General features: G+C 41.9%; 1 long non-coding RNA gene across 9 annotated transcripts in view; it reads right to left on the minus strand.

Moving 5' to 3' along the window:
* The window catches only part of LOC111749361 (uncharacterized), a 188,203-nt gene that overhangs the window by 124,135 nt on the left and 46,333 nt on the right, over nucleotides 1-17,735 (minus strand). For all 9 annotated transcript variants that reach the window (XR_010320855.1, XR_010320853.1, XR_010320854.1 and 6 more), the window contains one exon: nucleotides 12,277-12,451. This is a non-coding gene — a long non-coding RNA (uncharacterized LOC111749361). The remainder of the gene's footprint in view (nucleotides 1-12,276; nucleotides 12,452-17,735) is intronic.

Here is a 17,735-nt window from a genome sequence, read left to right on the forward strand (position 1 = left end):
AATATAATATTGAGTGAAAGGAGCAGGATATAATATTTAAGTGAATATACATAAATGTGTGCGACACACATATAAAACCCATTGCCGTGGAGTCTATTCTTACTCATGGTGTTCCCATGTGTGTTGGGGTAGTCTCCAAATTTTCAATGACTAGAATATACTTCTACAAGCAGGACAAAATTAAACGAATATATTTAAACAATAAATGAACAGAAGTGAAAGAATTAAACCTGTGGAGAGGCTGCCCAGGAACCCAAGACTACAATAACATTGGTATGGAAAGCAGAATGATGGTGTCGGGAAGCCTCTGGTCACATGCTTCCAGCTCGAAAGAGAAGAGCAAATAAACCAGGGGAGAAGACAGTGAGCCAGAAGAGTGGGAGAAATCAAGTATTTATCGAGTGCCAACCAAGGCTGAGCCTCTGCTGATGGCATGTAGTCCCTCATTTAAACCTTAGAAGGATGTAATGGGTGGGATAGACCTTGTTATCCACTTTCATCATGCAAACATTTTATAAATTTGAACAGTAGCATGTTATAAAAACAAATTAGAAAATAGAGAAAAGTATAATAAAAGAATACGCCTCATCCGTTGAGTACTATTATGTTGCCCCAGCAGCTGCTCATCGTTGTTGTTGTAAACATACCACACAACCTTTGGTGACTGAACAACTGACAGTAATTACCATTAATTGGCTGTGCAACCCTGCCCTTAATCAATGTGACTTTCCTACCACTGTTAACCAGAACTCAGTCTCCATATGCAGGAACACCACTTTATTTCCTCCCTCCTGCCCCTGGTAACCCCTAATAAACTTTTATGTCTACACATTTGCTTGTTTTTGTAAAAGACGGGTGTTTGCATCTGAAAGTTCACGACAAGCCACAAGGGTGAATTCATGTGGTAGCAGAAGTTATTTGCAATACATATATCCTAATACTGACTTGGTTCTGGAATACATAAAGAACAATCCAAAAAGGAAAAAGGAAGCGGACAGTTCAATAGAAAAATGAGCGAATACTTGTACACTGTATAAAAGATTTCTATATGGCCAAGAAACATATGAAAAGTGACAAAACTTCACTGGTTATCAGAGAAATTCTAATAAAAAGCCATAATGTGATACTATCCGCTACACGCCAGAATGGCTAAAATGGAAAGGATGGAAAATACCAACTATTGGGTATAACGTGGAGTAAATGGAGCTCTAATCTACTGCTACTGGAAGTGTAATTTGATACAACCAGTTTAAAAATGTTTTGTCTGTATTTACAAGAGCTGTGAACATACATATATCCCAGGACCCAGCAATGCTACTTCTAGATACATACCCAGTAGAAATGGGTACATATCTTCACCAAAACACATACACTTCTCAGCATCCGCTAAGGAATGAACACCTTCCTTAGGAATGTCTAACTTTTAAAGCATTATTCTCTGTCTGTTCTAAGGTGATGTCCATATATGATGATAAGTTTACACAGAAAAGTCTAGAGCTTTATGTGAAATTCCACAGCAAATCTCTAGAGGCTCCCGTTCTCATAGCTTCTGTCGCCTCTGCAGGCCCTGCTTCTGTCTGTCCGTCTGCTGGGCTACACCACACGGAACCAGTTATGAAATTCAAGCCCATCTTACACTCGCCAAGGTCCTATTCACACAAAATTTGTATTAGCTTAAAAGAAAAGGTGTGTAGATAAGACACACAAGGGATTTAATTGCAGAAAACAAACCTTAAAATGAAATGGCTGGGAATGGTGGCCTCCCTTTGTAAAAAGGCTTCTCTGTACGGACTACGGGAAAATGCAGTGAAGATATGGGTCATGGGAAAAGGAGCGTTTGTAGCAATCTGGTAATCACTCAGACCACCTGTAAAAATGTTTTCATCCTTTTTCTCATACCTTACACAAAACAAAATTCCAGATGGATCGAATATTTAAAATTAAAATATGCAACCATAAAAATTTTAGAAGTTTTTATTTTCTTTTTATTGATAAAAGAGAAAGACTTTTTAAAAATCCCAAAATATGAAGGCTAAAACTGTTAAGATCTATAGATCTTTGGCATATCAAAAAGTATATGAAGAGAGTAAAAATACAGGCAAAAAGCTGAAAAAAAGTTTGCAGGCTAAGGATTTGAATAGAGATTTCTCAAAATCAGATGTAGAAACTGTCAACAAGCACAGGAAAAGAAGCGTAACCTCATTAGTCATCAGGGAAATTCAAATCTAAACTAAAGTGCACTATTATTTCAAAAGCAGTAAGATGGCTAAACTCAACAGGATGGACAACAAGTGTCGGTGATGATGTGGAGAAGCTGGAATACCGCTGGTGGAAATGTAAAATGATCCAATTGTTTTGGAAAATGGTTTGGCAATTCTGCAGAAAGTTAAACAGAGAATTACCATACAACACAGCAATTGCACACCTAGGTCTGTAGCCCGGAGAATCAAAAGCATGTTCACATACAAACTTACACAGAGTATTCCTATTAGTGTTATTCGTAACAGCCAAAATGTGGAGAGAACCCACATGTCATGACCTGATAGACAGGATGTGGTATATTCATAGACTGGAATATTACTCAGCCATGAAAAGGCACCAAGTACTGATACATGCCACAACATGGACGAACCTTGAGAACATTACGCTAAATGAAAGAAGCCAAACACAAATGACCGCATCGTGCATGATTCCATTTACATGAAATGTCCAGAACAGACAAACCAACACAGACAGAAGTAGATTAGTGGTTGCTACGGCGTGGAGGAAAGGAGTAATGAGGATGACTGTTAATACGCCTTTATTAACAAGGGCCTTTATTTACGGGGCACTGAAAATATTCTGAAGCTAGACAGTGGAGACTGTTGTGCCAAGTCTGCCCATATACTAAAAGCCAAGGTATTGTGCATATTTTCAAAGGCAGTGTTACGGCAGGTGAATTGTATCTCAATAGAAATATTTGTGATTCCTAAAAGACTACCTTTCAATTAACATATAGAACCTATAAATCAGTAGGGAAAAAACAATCCAATTTTAAAATGTCTCCCTCCAAAGCAAAGGGAAGGGGGTACATTCCATCCGTACAGCTTATTTTTTTATCTTCATTATTCAAGTTCTATTCTCATCTTATGTAACTCTAAATTATACAAATAATTGTCTCCATTTTCCTTATCCCTGTTTTCACTATTTAACTAAATAAAGACAGCAACACAGTGTTTTTTATAAAAACCCACCCACATTCACTCAAATCATTTTTTAGCACTTCTTAGGCACCAGGTACCAGGATGCTCTGACAAACACAACAGACAAGTTCCTGCCTGCATGGGCCTTCTATTTTTGTGAAGCAGGCAGATGATAAACCAGCCAACCAGCTCTTAATGTAACCTAACATTAAGGAGGGAAACGTAATTTTGGAGCTATCTCAAGCTGTGTCTCTCTCACAAACATTTCTCCGAATCTAGTGAAAAGTAAACACCTCGAAGGAACTCTGTGGGGCCAATAAATGTGAAAAAGCCATTACATTTCAGTTTTGTTTTGTTACTTTCACCTGCTACCCTGTCATTATTTTTTAATAACATGATTATGGAGCTGACATCAAACTCTCACCACTCGGCTGAAAGAAAAAGCCAAACCTGTAGCCATCTAGTCAATTCTGACTCAGAGACCCTATAGGACAGAGTAGAACTGCCCCATAGGGTTTCCAGGGAGCAGCTGGTGTTAGGACACAATTCCCTCTTATAAGAATCTGAAAGCTGTTCACTGTGGATGTGGGAGGGACTCAGTAACACTTGCAGAGATTTCCACATGGGTGGGGTGCTCTAGTGTGAGCATCGGGGGAATGGACCCCATGTGCACTTTGCGGCCTTCTGCAGATTATGACACAACAAACACTCCCTCTTCATCGTCCTACATCTTGGAAGAGAACAGAGGGAATTGTTAGGCAGGACCCTTCGAAAATGCATGGCAAGAAATTTTATTGCAACATTAAGTGGAAAATAAAATCTTCCTACATTTTTCCTCCTTCCCTACCTCATTTCAAGGAGATAGCTGGACTCACAGTGTTGAAGCCCTGAAACTTCAAGACTCTGAAGAGTCTGTGGTAAAAGCCTCAGCTCACTGAGGTGATCAGACTGAGTGAACTGGAGCCCAGGGGAAGAGTGACAGTGAGATAGTAGGGTCCTAGACATTGGGAAGGGGTAGGACCTGCTTCTTGATAGTGCCCTGGAGTAGGTTACAGAACCTCAAAGGCTGATGCAGGCACATAAGTAGACAAAACCTGTTATGCTGTTGACAGCCCCACCAAGGCTCTCATGCTCCAGCTGAGAATGGAAACAGCAGAACGAATGCTTCTAGAGAGATCACCCACATAGGCTGAGGCAATGGGTGTGTTGAAGGTCTTCTCCAAGCACTGGTCCTTCATTAAACCCTGGGAATTATTGCATATCTGGATGAGGGAGTACCCTAAAAGTAAGTGAGGTTAAAAACTCCCCTCAATTTTGTAAGCAGGTAGTTCTGAGCCTCAATTCATTTTATTTTTTAAAAAATCATGCTTTTTTTCATAATGATTTTGTGCAGACTCGCACATACAATTTGTATTACTCATTCATGCATTAAGTCAACAAAGATTTCCTGTATGAACAGCTACATGTCAGACCCTAGGCCAGATGCTCTTGGTGATGAAATGACTTAGAGAAGTTGCCTCACTGCCTGGTGAGAGAAACGGCCAAGTTAACAGGTGTATCAGTCACCTATTGCTGTGTAACAAATGACTCCAATAGGTAGTGTCTTAAAAAAACAACCATTTACTAAGCTCATAATTTTTCAGGTTGTCACTCTGGGGTTCTTCTGATCTGGGCCAGCCACAGTGGCTCGCATCAGGGCTTACTCATGTGTCTACAATTTGATTCCAGGTCACCTGCGAGCCAGTTTCATAAAATCAACTCAGTGAAACCGCTGGATCCTCTTTCCAATGGTCCCTCATCATTCAGCAGGCTGGCCTGGGGTCATTCCCACAGGTTCTCAGGGTTTAAGAGCAACAAAAGGGCAAGACTCAATGTAAAATCTTTTCAATTCTCTCCTTGTATCATCTCTGCTACTATCTCAAAGGCTGAAGCAACCGTAAGGTCTGCCTTCAACAGGTAGAAGAAGACTCCTCCTGCTAATGAAAGGTGCTCCGGAGTCTCATAGAAGGCATGGGCACAGAGAGGGGAAGAATGTGTAGTAAATGCAATTGTGTTTTATGCTGTGGTAAAGGGTTTCCTGGGTACAATGGAGTACAGAGCAAGAAGTGGACTCATCTACCAGGAGAAGATTCAGGGAAGACTACAACCAGGAAGTGATGCCTGAACCAAGTTGGGAATATGACTGAATAATTAAGGGGTGAAAAAAGGCCAAGCATCCAGGAAGCCCCAGGTATTTTCCAGAGGCTTCAGTAAAAGGGGAGGGATGGCTTGATGACAAAAGTCTGAGGAAACAGGCTGAAAACACTGGGGCATTTGTTACATTTGTGAAGAGGCACGGATTATCTTTTGTTCTATTGTTTCCCTACCATTCCTGCCTCTTCTGTCCTTTGGGGTCACACAACACAAGCCCCTACCATCCCCATGTTGAAACTTTTATTTTCCTTGGAGAAGTCTGCTCCTTCCTCATCACCACCCCAACCTTCTTAATTTCTTCCTCAAATGGTCTCCCCATTGGCTGGTTTCTCTTCTAAATGGCCTCCTAAACAAAAGCAGAGTCTGTCATGGGCTTTCCCCAAGTCAACTCCCAAACTTCCCATTCTGGCTGGCCACAAAACTCCTGAGTCTTAGGGCTTTTTGGTGAAGTCATAAGCCTAATCTGTTCCAGTGGGGTCAGTTTTCTTCACCTTCACGCTTCACCAGGGAGAGTAGACCAGCAGACGGGAAGGGAGAGAACATCTCCTAGTCAGAGAGCAGAGCCTGTGTGAAGACTCAGAGGCTAAGGAGACCTAAGAGGGGCTCAGAGTGGACATTTTATAACCAGAGCTGGAGAGACATGATTCCAACAGAGTCAAATGAGAGGACTGGGAGAAAGCAGCTACCCGTGATACTGTTATCATTCCCTGTGCTCTCTTTACCCACCAAGGGATAGTAACCCCTTACACGGCACGGAAAAGTTTCAATTCATTTTTAGTATCTAATCTCCTTCTTCCCACATTGGCACTAGCACTTCTCAAGCGCCTACCTGACAGTTTCATGTTTTTCTGGTTGCCGTGTTTAGCTTCAAACTGGGCCCATGGAACTCAGCAGTGTCAGCAATGATGTCACACAGGATTACGGAAGCCTTGGTGCTAACTCAGATCTCAGCTGCTTTTTGAAAAGGGTGCCAACCTCAGGTCTTGTGGGAGAGAAATTGTAGCTACTGAATCAAGGAAATTCAGGAGCAAGCCAGAGTCCCCAGGTTATCAAAGGTTCCTGATGGGAGAAGGGATAAAGGTCCTTCACACCATTATGTTTGGACATCTTCACCCAAGCAGGATGAAACAGTGACACACGAGGAAAAGGCCTTTCTCTAAGACTCTAGATAAAGGTGAGGAAAAGTTGTCCCAGATTGCTGAGTGCTACAGAACAAAAGGTCTGACTTCCACCAGAAAAGAGAGCCATGGTAGGACAAGATGAAGGATTTGGAACGAATGGATAAGGTCACAAGGAAGATTCTTCTGAGAAAGCATTTTCTATCATTTAGTAGACAATTAACCAAAGTTTATTTTGTCGATAAGAAATGTAGGAATAAATGAGGGATGAAACGAAAGAATTCAATTGTAAGTTTGAGAGCTTTCCAGAATAGCTGCAGACAAGGCACTCTTTTGTTCTGGATCTGAACATGGTGGAAAGGAAGGAAGCCAGTGGGCAACTGGGGCAGAGAGTATAGGATGATGGAAAGGGTGGGTAGCAAGAAGCCTACTTAATTATTATATTTTCTAATGAGATGGAATTAATATACCATGTGAAGAACTAAGGAAATTTCTCAGGAGGTTCTGGGAGTGGTAGGTTGACGAGCCCAGAACCCACATCATTGAGGGCAGAAGAAGGGCTGTAGACTCCTCCCTAGATCCAGAAACTCCCCTTCCCCTCCTGTGTCTCCTGCCCACCTCCCTCAAGAGCCTAACAACCCCTAACCACAAACATGGCTACAGGATAGAATTTTTTATTTTCCTACTTTTCTTAACCTGAGCTTCATCTAGGATCAGTCATTTATCACTCTTTTCAGGCCAGTTTTGTTGCCCTTCCCACTACTATTACCTCTGCTGTCCTCCTCCACCCAGTGCTGCCCTCCACTGGCCCTGCTTCCTGCTGCTTCCTGCTTTTCTGACTGGCCTCTAATACCCTTTGAGAGATCCCCCACCCCATCTTCTGTCTGTCACTGGAGCTTACACTCCCCTCCCAAACTCCTTCTCTTTCTTCCTTAACTCGCCAATCTTTCCCTCAAACTCAGAAAAATACTGACCCTTATGCTGACATATACAAGCCCCGCCCCCCCCACAGGAGGCATGGTTGTGATTCAGCTACTAAGGTTTGTGCCATCAGACTCTCAAATGTGGACATCTGTTTCTGCCTCACCCTGAAGGACATGGTAATGGGCTTCTGTTCAGAGAAAGGCAATTTTAATCTCCTGGTGTAGGCTAGTTAAGGGTACGAGAAGAAGTTTTAAATTACACAGAAAAGTACAAATTACGCTGTCTCCTTAAGTATAATTCCTTCTATGAAAATCCTTCCCTTAAAAGGAGGAAGAAAACAAGTTACAAAGAGGAGACCGATTCTCCTGTTTCAATGTTTACACTCTAAATTTACTAAAAAAAATAACTTTCATAGAAAACAGCTTTTAGAGAAACCATGTATTATCATGAAGGTGTAGAGGATGAGGTAATTTCCATATTCCACAGGAGCAAATTCACTTCCGTCCAACAAATGCAAAAAAAAAAATTTTTTTTTAATGTGGTGATCCTCTGTTTATATTATAAACTATCACTGGATAAACGTTTGGCTGCGAACTAAAAGATTTGGCAGTTGGAATCCACGAGCTGCTCCTTGGAAACCCTATGGGGAGTTCTACTCTGTCCTACAGGGTTGCTATGAATTGGAATCTACTAAAAGAAAACTGGGAGTTTTTTTTTTTAAATCAACGTATTATAATTTTTTGAAAAACGATAGACTTTTGCTATAAGGTAGTACCATCACTGAAATTTTCTGGAGGAGACTTTATTGCCCAGAGTAAATTCCCTAAAGTATGGTCGGTGCCTGGGGAAGAAGAAAGAAACCATGGGGACTGTGGAGGTGGAGGATGGTGGTGATGGAGAGGCCTCCAGGGATCCCTGAGACCAGAGACTTAGGTCACAGTTGAGACACCAGAGCCCAGAGGGCTCATGTAAATTAACTCTCCACTATTGCAAGCCTCAACCCAAGAGGAAAGTGTCACTCAGGGTAGAACATGAGAACAAAAAGCCCAGGTTCCAAGCCCAGGAAGATTCCCCAAGTATCAGCAAGGCCTTTTTCATCAGCTTCCACTAGGCAGAATTCCCACTCATCAAATTACTCCAGAGATCCATAGGTCAAGTATGAGTATTTAACCCAAGTGTGTAAGGTCAAGGGGTTAGCCATGGTCTGGCAGACCAGACCAAAACATCTCACACCCCTGTTGGCAAAAGGCCCTTGGTCTTGAGGCTGAGTTTTTGAAGAAAGTGAGTGCCATCATGTCTGCCCTCAGTCTAACCAACACTGAGTCCCTGGTCAGCATCCTGGAGTCCTGGCAAGAAGAGCCAGGCACCTCCAGGAGCATCTGGAGCAGGAGACAGGGGCTGAAGAGGCTACCACACCTACTGCTGATGCTACACATGTGGGAGACCTGGCTGCAGACGGTGCAGGCATGGCCTCAAGGTCAAAGGAGAAAGCACCTGAAGACGTGCTAGGACTCTTAGACTGAGAGAAGCAGGATGTCTGGACTGCAAAATATGCACCCTTCAGGGAAGAACTTCATTCAGGCTTCTTAAACCCACTTCACCTGGAAGATCCACTCTTTTAGCCTTGTGCCCCTTCCACGCCCCCTCTACTACATGGAGAGATCCAGCCCTAGAGCACCAGGGTGGAAGAAGCCCTAGGATATCTGTCCAAAGACATGAGGTCCACTCAAAAGCTCCCCCCACCAAGGAGAGAAGAGGACAAGACTCACCTGCAGATGAGGTCTCAGGGCCCTGAGAATGAGCACAATGTTTGTAAGGAAAGAGAAATGGGATTTCAGTGGGACATGGAAGTCTGAGAAAGAGCCTCTGCAAAGATAGCTCTAAGGGAGGTGTGATTGTGAAGGTGGGCTGGTCACTGAGTTCTTTGTAGTACAAGGTACCAGACAGAAGCCAGACTCTGGGGGGAACCTGCCTGCTGGTGAGCAGTGGGCTTAAAACCCTAAACCAATGAGAATCGAATCCCTTCCCAGCAGCTTCTGCACAGATCAGTGATGTTTGCTTGGTCTTTCTCTTTTCTGTGGTCTAACCTGATCTGTTCTGAGATCAGAGAATTGGAATAGAAAAGCCTGACTGAGATGAAACGAGCAAAGAGAAGACAAGGCCTCCTAAATCTGGTGAAGACAGAACACAGATAACCAAAGGTGAGGATGGGAAGAAACAGATTGAGTTCCAAGTCCCATCCACAGTATCCCAGGGCCTGGGAATCCCTGGAAGTGCCAGAGGTGTGTACTCCCTGGGAGATGCGACCCCAAGTGTCAGAGGAAGCCCTATGGAGCAAGGAAGGGAGGGCAGGGTCTCTAGGATGGGCACTTCCATACAGGCTGCCCATGTGAATTTCTCAGAGTGACCGTGACAGATCCTGAGTAGGACAGTTTGAGGCAAAGGAAAGTAAGTTTTCTGAAGACGGGTGAATTCCACCTTCTCCTGACAATGAAACAGAAATCCCGTCCTGCTCAGAGGTACTGTGTAGGAGGGATTGTGAATTCCCATCCTGCACAGAGGTTGGCTGGGAAGTTCAACTGTCTAAAGACAATGTGGCCAAAGTCTTCTTTATCTTTCAAAGATATATCTTTAACTTCCTGCAAATTCAATCCTGGAAAAAAGCCTAGAATATACAAGCGTGGGTTTTTCAGGAGAACAACAAGGGGAGAAGGTGATAGTGGCATATCAGAGAAGGAGAACAATAGTCTAATGGTCCCCGTGTTACTTAATGAATCACACATGGTGTCCAGCATTCTTCCTTACCTGTAGACATGTACATGCAGTAGATGTTTGAGCAGTGACTGAATTAATCCTCACAGAATTGTTTTTGGCCATTTCCAGGCATAGAGGCCAGAAGAAGTCATTAGTTACAAGAGCAAGCAATAATTCGCTGGTCTGAATTTTGTTCAGTTTCTGTGTTTGCCCTTCATAGATGGATAAAAGTCTCTGAATCTGGCATTGAAGACAGTGTTTTCTCTATTGTTATGGATTGAATAGTGTCCCCCAAAATGTGTGTCAACCTGGCCAGACCATGATTCCCAGTATTGTGTGGCTGTCCTGCATTTTGTGATCTGATGTGATTACTTATGGGTTGTAAATTCTAACCTCTGTGATGTTAATGAGGCGGGATTAGAGGCAGTTAGGTTAATGAGGGAGGACACAATCTACAGGATTAGGGTGAGTCTTGAGTCAGTCTCTTTTGACATACAAAGAGAAAAGTAAGCAGAAATGAGAGGGACCTCATACCACCAAGGAAGAAGTGCCTGGAGTGGAGCACGTCTTTTTGACCCAGCGTCCACGCGCTGAGAATTTCCTAGGCCAGGGGAAGATAGATGACAAGGACCTTCCCCCAGAGCCACAAAGACAGAAAGCTTTCTCCTAGAGCTGGTGCCCTGACTTCAAACTTCTTGCTTCTTAAACTGTGAGAGAATAAGTTTCTGTTTGTTAAAGCCATCCACTTGTGGTATCTTTGCTATAGCCACACTAAACTAGATAACTAAAAAACACATTTATAAAATAGTCAAAAAAAAAAAGTTTCAAATACACACACATACACGTATGATGTTACTAAACTTTAAAAGGTTTTACATTCTTATAACACATTTAACAATAGAGATTTGTATACAGAAGTTATAATAAGAGCCATCCCCACATAAGTATATTGTACCTGCTCCCCCAAAGTGTCCAGTGTCCAAAGATACATATGTATCCTTTTACATACTTCTTTTTGCCAGGACACACATAAGGACATTCATTTGTTTGTTTTTATGGAAATTAGGTCACACTCTACCCATGTTTTTCTCTGAATCACTCTTCACTTGACAATTTCTCATGGTTCCTCTAAATCAGCAGACATGGAAGAAGCACTCTTTTTGGTTCTTCTCATTTTTAACTCCCACCACTCTTCTGTCAGTTTGTTGTACTGTGGTGGCTTGCATGTTGCTGTGATGTTGGAAGCTATGCCACCGGTATTTCAAATACCACCAGGTTCACCCATGGTAGACAGCTTTGAGTGGAGCTCTGGTTTTAGACAGACTAGGAAAAAGGACCTAGTGATCTATTTCTAAAAAAAACTGGCCAGTGAAATCTTACGAATAGTACTGGAACACTGTCTGGCTGAATGACAGAGGATAACCCCTTAGGTTGGAAGGCACTCAAAATACGAGTGGGGAAGAGCTACCTCCTCAAAGTAGATCCCACTTTAATGACATTTGCTGATGGGGCACAACTCAAAATGAGAAGAAACTGACGCAAAAATCCATTAATACTCAGAGTGTGGAATGAAGGAATTATGAATCTGGGGAAATTGGAAGTCATCAAAAATGAAATGGAATGCATAAAAGGTCAATAATCCTAGGCATTAGTGAGCTGAAATAGCTTGGTTTTGGACATTTTAAACTAGACAATGGTATGTTCTACTATGCCAGGATTGAGATACTGTAGAGAACGGCATCATATTCATCGCTACAAAGAACATTTCAAGATCTGTTCTGAAGTACAACACTACGAGCAATAGGATAATATCCACAGGCCTACCAGGACGACCAGTTAATAAGACTATTATTCAAATTTACACACAAATCATGAATGTGAAAGATGAACAAGTTGAAGGTTTTTACCAAGTTCTGCAGTTTGAAACTGATCAAACATGATGCATTGATCAATCAAGATGTACTGATAATTACGTAATTGGAATGCGAAGTTGAAAACAAAGCAGACAAATCAGTAGTTGGAAAATAAGGTATTGATGATAGAAATGACACTGAAGCTTACATGATAGAATTTGGCAAGACCAATGACTTATTCATTGCACATACCTTTCATCAGGAGCATAAACGGTGACTATACTCGTGCACCATTCCAGGCAGAATAGACAGGAATCAAATTTGTGGAAGGTGATGATGGAGAAGGTCAATATCATGAGTCAGAATCTGGCCAGGGGCTGACTGCAGAACAGATGATCAGCTGCTCATATTCACGTTCAAGTTGAAGCTGAAGAAAATTAAAACAAGTCCATGAGTCAAAGTATGCCCTTGAGTATATCAAACCTGAATTTAGAGACCATCTCAAGAGTAGATTTGATGCACTGCACACTAATGATCGAAGACCAGATTAGTTGTGGGATGATAGCAAGGACATCATATATGAAAAAAAACAAAAAGTCATTAGAAAGACAGGAAAGAAAGAGAAGACCAAAGAGGATGTCACAAGAGACTCTGAATCTTGCTCTTGAATGTACAGTAGCTAAAGAGAATGGAAGGAATAATAAAGTAAAAGAGCTCAATAGAATAATTGAAAGGGAAGCTGGAGAAGACAAAGTATGATAATAATAATGTGAACAGATCTGGAGTTAGAAAACCAAAAGGGAAGAAAACACCTGGCATTTCTCAAGCTGAAAGAACTGAAGGAAATATTCAAGCCTCTAGGTGCAATACTCAAGGATTCTATGGGCAAAATATTGAACAACACAGGAAACATCAAAAGAAGACGGAAGGAATACACAGACTCAATACACCAAAAAGAACTGGTCAACGTTCAACCATTTCAGGAGGTAGCAGATGATCAAGAGCTGATGGTACAGAAGGAAGAACTCCAAGCTGCACTGAAGGCATTGGCAAAAAACATGGCTCCAGGAATTGATAGAGTACCAAATGAGATGTTTCAACACATGGGTGCAGTGCTGGAGGCGCTCACTTGTCTATTTCAATATATTTGGAAGACAGCTACCTGACCAAATGACTGGAAGAGAGGTGCTCCAACGCAATGCGGAAATTATCGAGCAATGCCATTAACATCACATGCAAGAAAAATTTTGCTGAATATAATTAAAAACAGTTGCAGAAGTACACAGACAGGGAACTACCAAAAATTCAAGCTGGATTCAGAGGAAGACATGGAACATGGGATATCATTTCTGATGTCTGATGGATCTTGGCTGAAAGGAGAGAATATCAGTAAGATGTTTACCTATTTTTGTTTACTATACAAGCACACTCAATGTGTGGCTCATGACAAATTATGGATAGCTTAGCAAAGAATGGGAATTCCAGAACACTTAACTGTATTCATGCGGAATATGTACTTTTTTTTTTTATGTACATAGACCAAGAGGCAATCATTTGAGTAGAACAAGGGGATGCTGTGTGGTTTAAAATCAGGAAGTTGTGTGTCATGGTGGTATCCTTTCACCATACTTACTCAATCTGTATGCTGAGCAAACATTCTGAGAAGCTGGTCTCGAAGAACAAGAACATGGCATCAGTTTTGGAGAAAGATTCACTAACAACCTATGATATGCAGCTGATACGACCTTGCTTGCTGAAAGTAAAGAGGACTTGAAGCAGTTACTGATGAACAGCAACCACTACAGCCTTCAGTATGGATTACATCTCAACATAAAGAAAACAAAAATTCTCACAACTGGACCAGTAAGGAACACCATGATAAAAAGAGAAAATACTGAAGTCATCAAGCATTTCATTTAACTTGAATCCATAATCAATGCCCACAGAAGCAGCAGTCAAGAATTCAAACAATGTATTGCATTGGGCAAATCTATTGCAAAAGACCTCCTTGAAGTGTTGTGAAGGAAAGATGTCACTTTGAGGACTAAGGTGTGCCTGAGCAAAGCCATGATATTTTCTATCACCTCACATGCTTGAGCAAGTTAGACAATGAATACGGAAAACCAAAGAACTGATTCATTTAAAATATGGTGTTGGCAAAGAATACTGAATATACCATGGACTGCCAGAAGAATAAACAAAACCATCTTGAAAGAAGTACACCAAGAATGCACCTTAGAAGCAAGGATGGCGAGCTTCGTCTCATGTGCCTTGGACATATTTTCAGGAGGGACCTGTCCCGGGAGAGGCTCATCATGCTTGGAAAAGCTGAAGGTCAGAAAAAAAGAGGAAGGCGCTGAACAACACGAACTGACACAATGGCTGCAAGAATGGGCTCAAACATAGCAATGATTGTGAGGATGGTTCAGGATCAGGCAGTGTTTCATTCTGTTTTACACAGGATCGATGGCATCTAACAGCAACAACAACTAACATATGTATGTATGCATATGTGTGTGTGTGTGTGTATATACCCATTGCCGTCAAGTCGGTTCCAACTCATAGTGACCCTACAGGACAGAGTAGAACTGCCCCACAGAGTTCCCAAGGAGCGCCTGGTGGATTCGAACTGCTAACCTTTTGGTTAGCAGCTATAGCTATTAACCATTATGCGACTAGGGTTTCCATATATATGTATATATATACACACATACACACACATATATATACACACACTCATATATATGTGTGTATATATATATATATGTTCCCTTCACTAGTTTTGCACCTCTAGAGATCCCAGGCTAAGACATTTGGTACCTACAGTGATTGTAGAGGAACCAAATCTTAAGGATGAGTTTTCTGAATTGATTCTCAAGTCTAGCTAGTCTTAAAGGCACTGATGACTGTCTCCAGAAGTAAACAGGCTATTGCTAATCCATGGTGGGAGGTGACAATAGAAATACGCAAAATACTACTACCACTGGACCAAATATTTGTGAGAGACAAGGCTCTGCCTGATTACATATTTGATACTTTTCTATAATTTTGTCAGAATAAGAATAATAAGGAAGCTGCTTGGTTGGTCCTGCTTTTGGAGCCACACTGGTGAATGAAAGAAATGGGCTCAAAGCTCAAGCACCACATACAAGATCTGAAAGCTGCCACTTGTGCCCAGAAAGAAAACCATATTTCTTATAGTAACAAGGCTAATGCTGCCAAAAATAAACTCAGATTCTTATCATAAGAGTGACTGAATTAAAGCGCCAGTTGAATATCCAGCCTCAAATGGTGTCTGAAGTTAAAGTGAGGGCACTGATTGGGAAGAAATGGGATCCTGAAACTTGGGATGAGGACATATGGGCAGACAGTCAGGAAGCGGGGGACAATGAACCTCCAATTTCTGTTGAATCGCTCTTCCTAACAGAACCAGACCTCTTACTCCCATCTGAAGAGATTCTCTAACTTTGCCTGCTAAGGCACCCTTCCCAGTAAAACAATTATCCCTTCCACCTCCATCTGATGAGATTACCCCAGCTGTGCCTGAAGTGTCTTGTTTGAGTTATCTCCTGGGGTGGTGTCTGGGGCATTGCCTGGGGCATTACCTTAGGCAGATGCCTTATAAGACACGGCTGAACATCCCACTGCCACTGCCCATTTTTGCTTCTAGACCTATACCTAGACTTCAGTCCCAACAAGCCCCAAAAGGTCAACTATGAAGTGTGACCCAGGAGAAGGTATGCTAAACTCCAAAAGAACTACTTGATTTTTCTAATACATACATACATACAGAAACCTGGTGAACATGTGTGGGAATGGCTATTATGGGTGTGGGATAACGGTGCAAGCAACATAAAGGTGAATTAGTCTAAGTTTATTGATATAGGCCAAGGAAGCATAGATTCTTCATTCAGTGTTTCAGCTTGAGAGGTTAGAAAAGGATCTCATAGTTTATTTGGCTGGTTTACTGAAGCATGGATTAAGTGGTGGCCTACAATAAATCAAGTGGAAATGGCAGATCTGCCATTGTATAATGTAGGAGAAGGTATCCAAAGGCTGAGGGAAATTGGCAGGTTAGAATGGATTTATTAGGCTGGACCCACAGACCCACACACGGAGTGCCCAGAAGGCTCTCTTTTTACCATAGCGGTGAGGTACAAATTTGTGCAGCAAGCCCCAGCATTATTGAAGACTTCTGTGGTTGCTATTTTATGTAAGTAAGAGTCCACAGTGAGAACTGCCCTAACTGAATTAAGACACCTAACTACAATGCAGCTGCCTGGACCCCGTGGTGGTAACAGCCAAGTGGTGGCACTCAATTAACAAAGACAAGGTGAGTGTGGTTACCATAACAGACAGTAGAGTCAAAGCAGTAATCAGAATAGTCTGCTTGCATGGATTTATGGCATTGGCTACTTAGTCATAGTGGCCCTGGGAGTGAAAGAGCTGGGAAATGTACATCTCCTGGTACCTAGTGTCTTAGATATCTAGTGCTCCTGTAACAGAAATACCACAAATGGATGACTTTAACAAAGAAAATTATTCCCTCACAGTCTTGGAGGCTCTATAAGTCCAAATTCAGGGTGCCAACTCCAGGGGAAGGCTTTTTCTGTCACTCCTAGGGGAAGGTCGTTGTCACCAATCTTCCCCTGGACAAGAAGGTTCTCAGCATAGGGATCCTAGGTCCAAAGGATGTACTGCTCCTGACACTACTTTCTTGGTGGTACTGAGGTCCCCCTGTCTCTCTGCTCTTTTCTCTTTTATATCTCAAAAGAGATTGACTTAAAACACAACTTAATCTTGTAGATTGAGCCCTGCCTCCTTAACATAACTGCTTCAAATCCTCGCTCATTAACATCACAGAGGTAGGATTTACAATACATTGGAAAATCACATCAGCTGACAAAATGGTGGATAATCGCACAATACTGGGAAGCATGGCCTAGTCAAGCTGATATATACATTTTGGGAAGACAGAATTTAATCCCTAACACCTAGTATGCAGCTATCAACCTGTTAATGCCTTTTTCTCCATACCTGTTTCGAAGTATCACCAGAAACAGTGTGCCTTCTCTCTGACCTAAGTGTATAAGGACCAAATAATGTAGAGGAATCTCTGTTATATTTTCTCCATCTTACCAATATTTGGCCTCATAGGCAGACCCAGGCACTTCATTGCACAGCAGAATGAGGAGATTAAAGCCCCAACATTCTTGCCAGTGGACCAGGAAGGTAGCTGCTCAGACATCAGACAGCCTCAGAGAGACAGAGACCAGGTGGCTCAAGAGAGGGATACCATAAAGTTGTTTTTCATACCCCCCCGACTCCCACAGTTGCATATGCTTTGCTCTGACCCTAAGAAGTAGATCAATCCTTTGAGAACTGCATTATGGGTTAGAACACCAACAAGGTCCCAAACTGAGTGACACTCCCATAGATTACATCCAAATATCACTGCAAAGTCTTCAAAATCTTAACTGACATCTGAGCCACAGCATCCAGAAGTTGGGAAAGAACTTGCAGCCTGAACATAACTGGGTCAAGTGATTCCTAAAACAAACAACATCGACATTTTCTGTAAGATTGAAGTAAGACATAGTCTTGGAATCATAGACAAAAACTTTAAAAAGCTACTTTAACCACGCTCAAAGAAGTAACAGGCACACCTTAGAAAAATAGAAAAATACATAGAAAACATTCACAAATGAAAA

This window comes from Loxodonta africana, unplaced genomic scaffold (genome assembly GCF_030014295.1).
Source record: "Loxodonta africana isolate mLoxAfr1 unplaced genomic scaffold, mLoxAfr1.hap2 scaffold_88, whole genome shotgun sequence".
In the NCBI taxonomy this organism is placed as follows: Eukaryota; Metazoa; Chordata; class Mammalia; order Proboscidea; family Elephantidae; genus Loxodonta; species Loxodonta africana.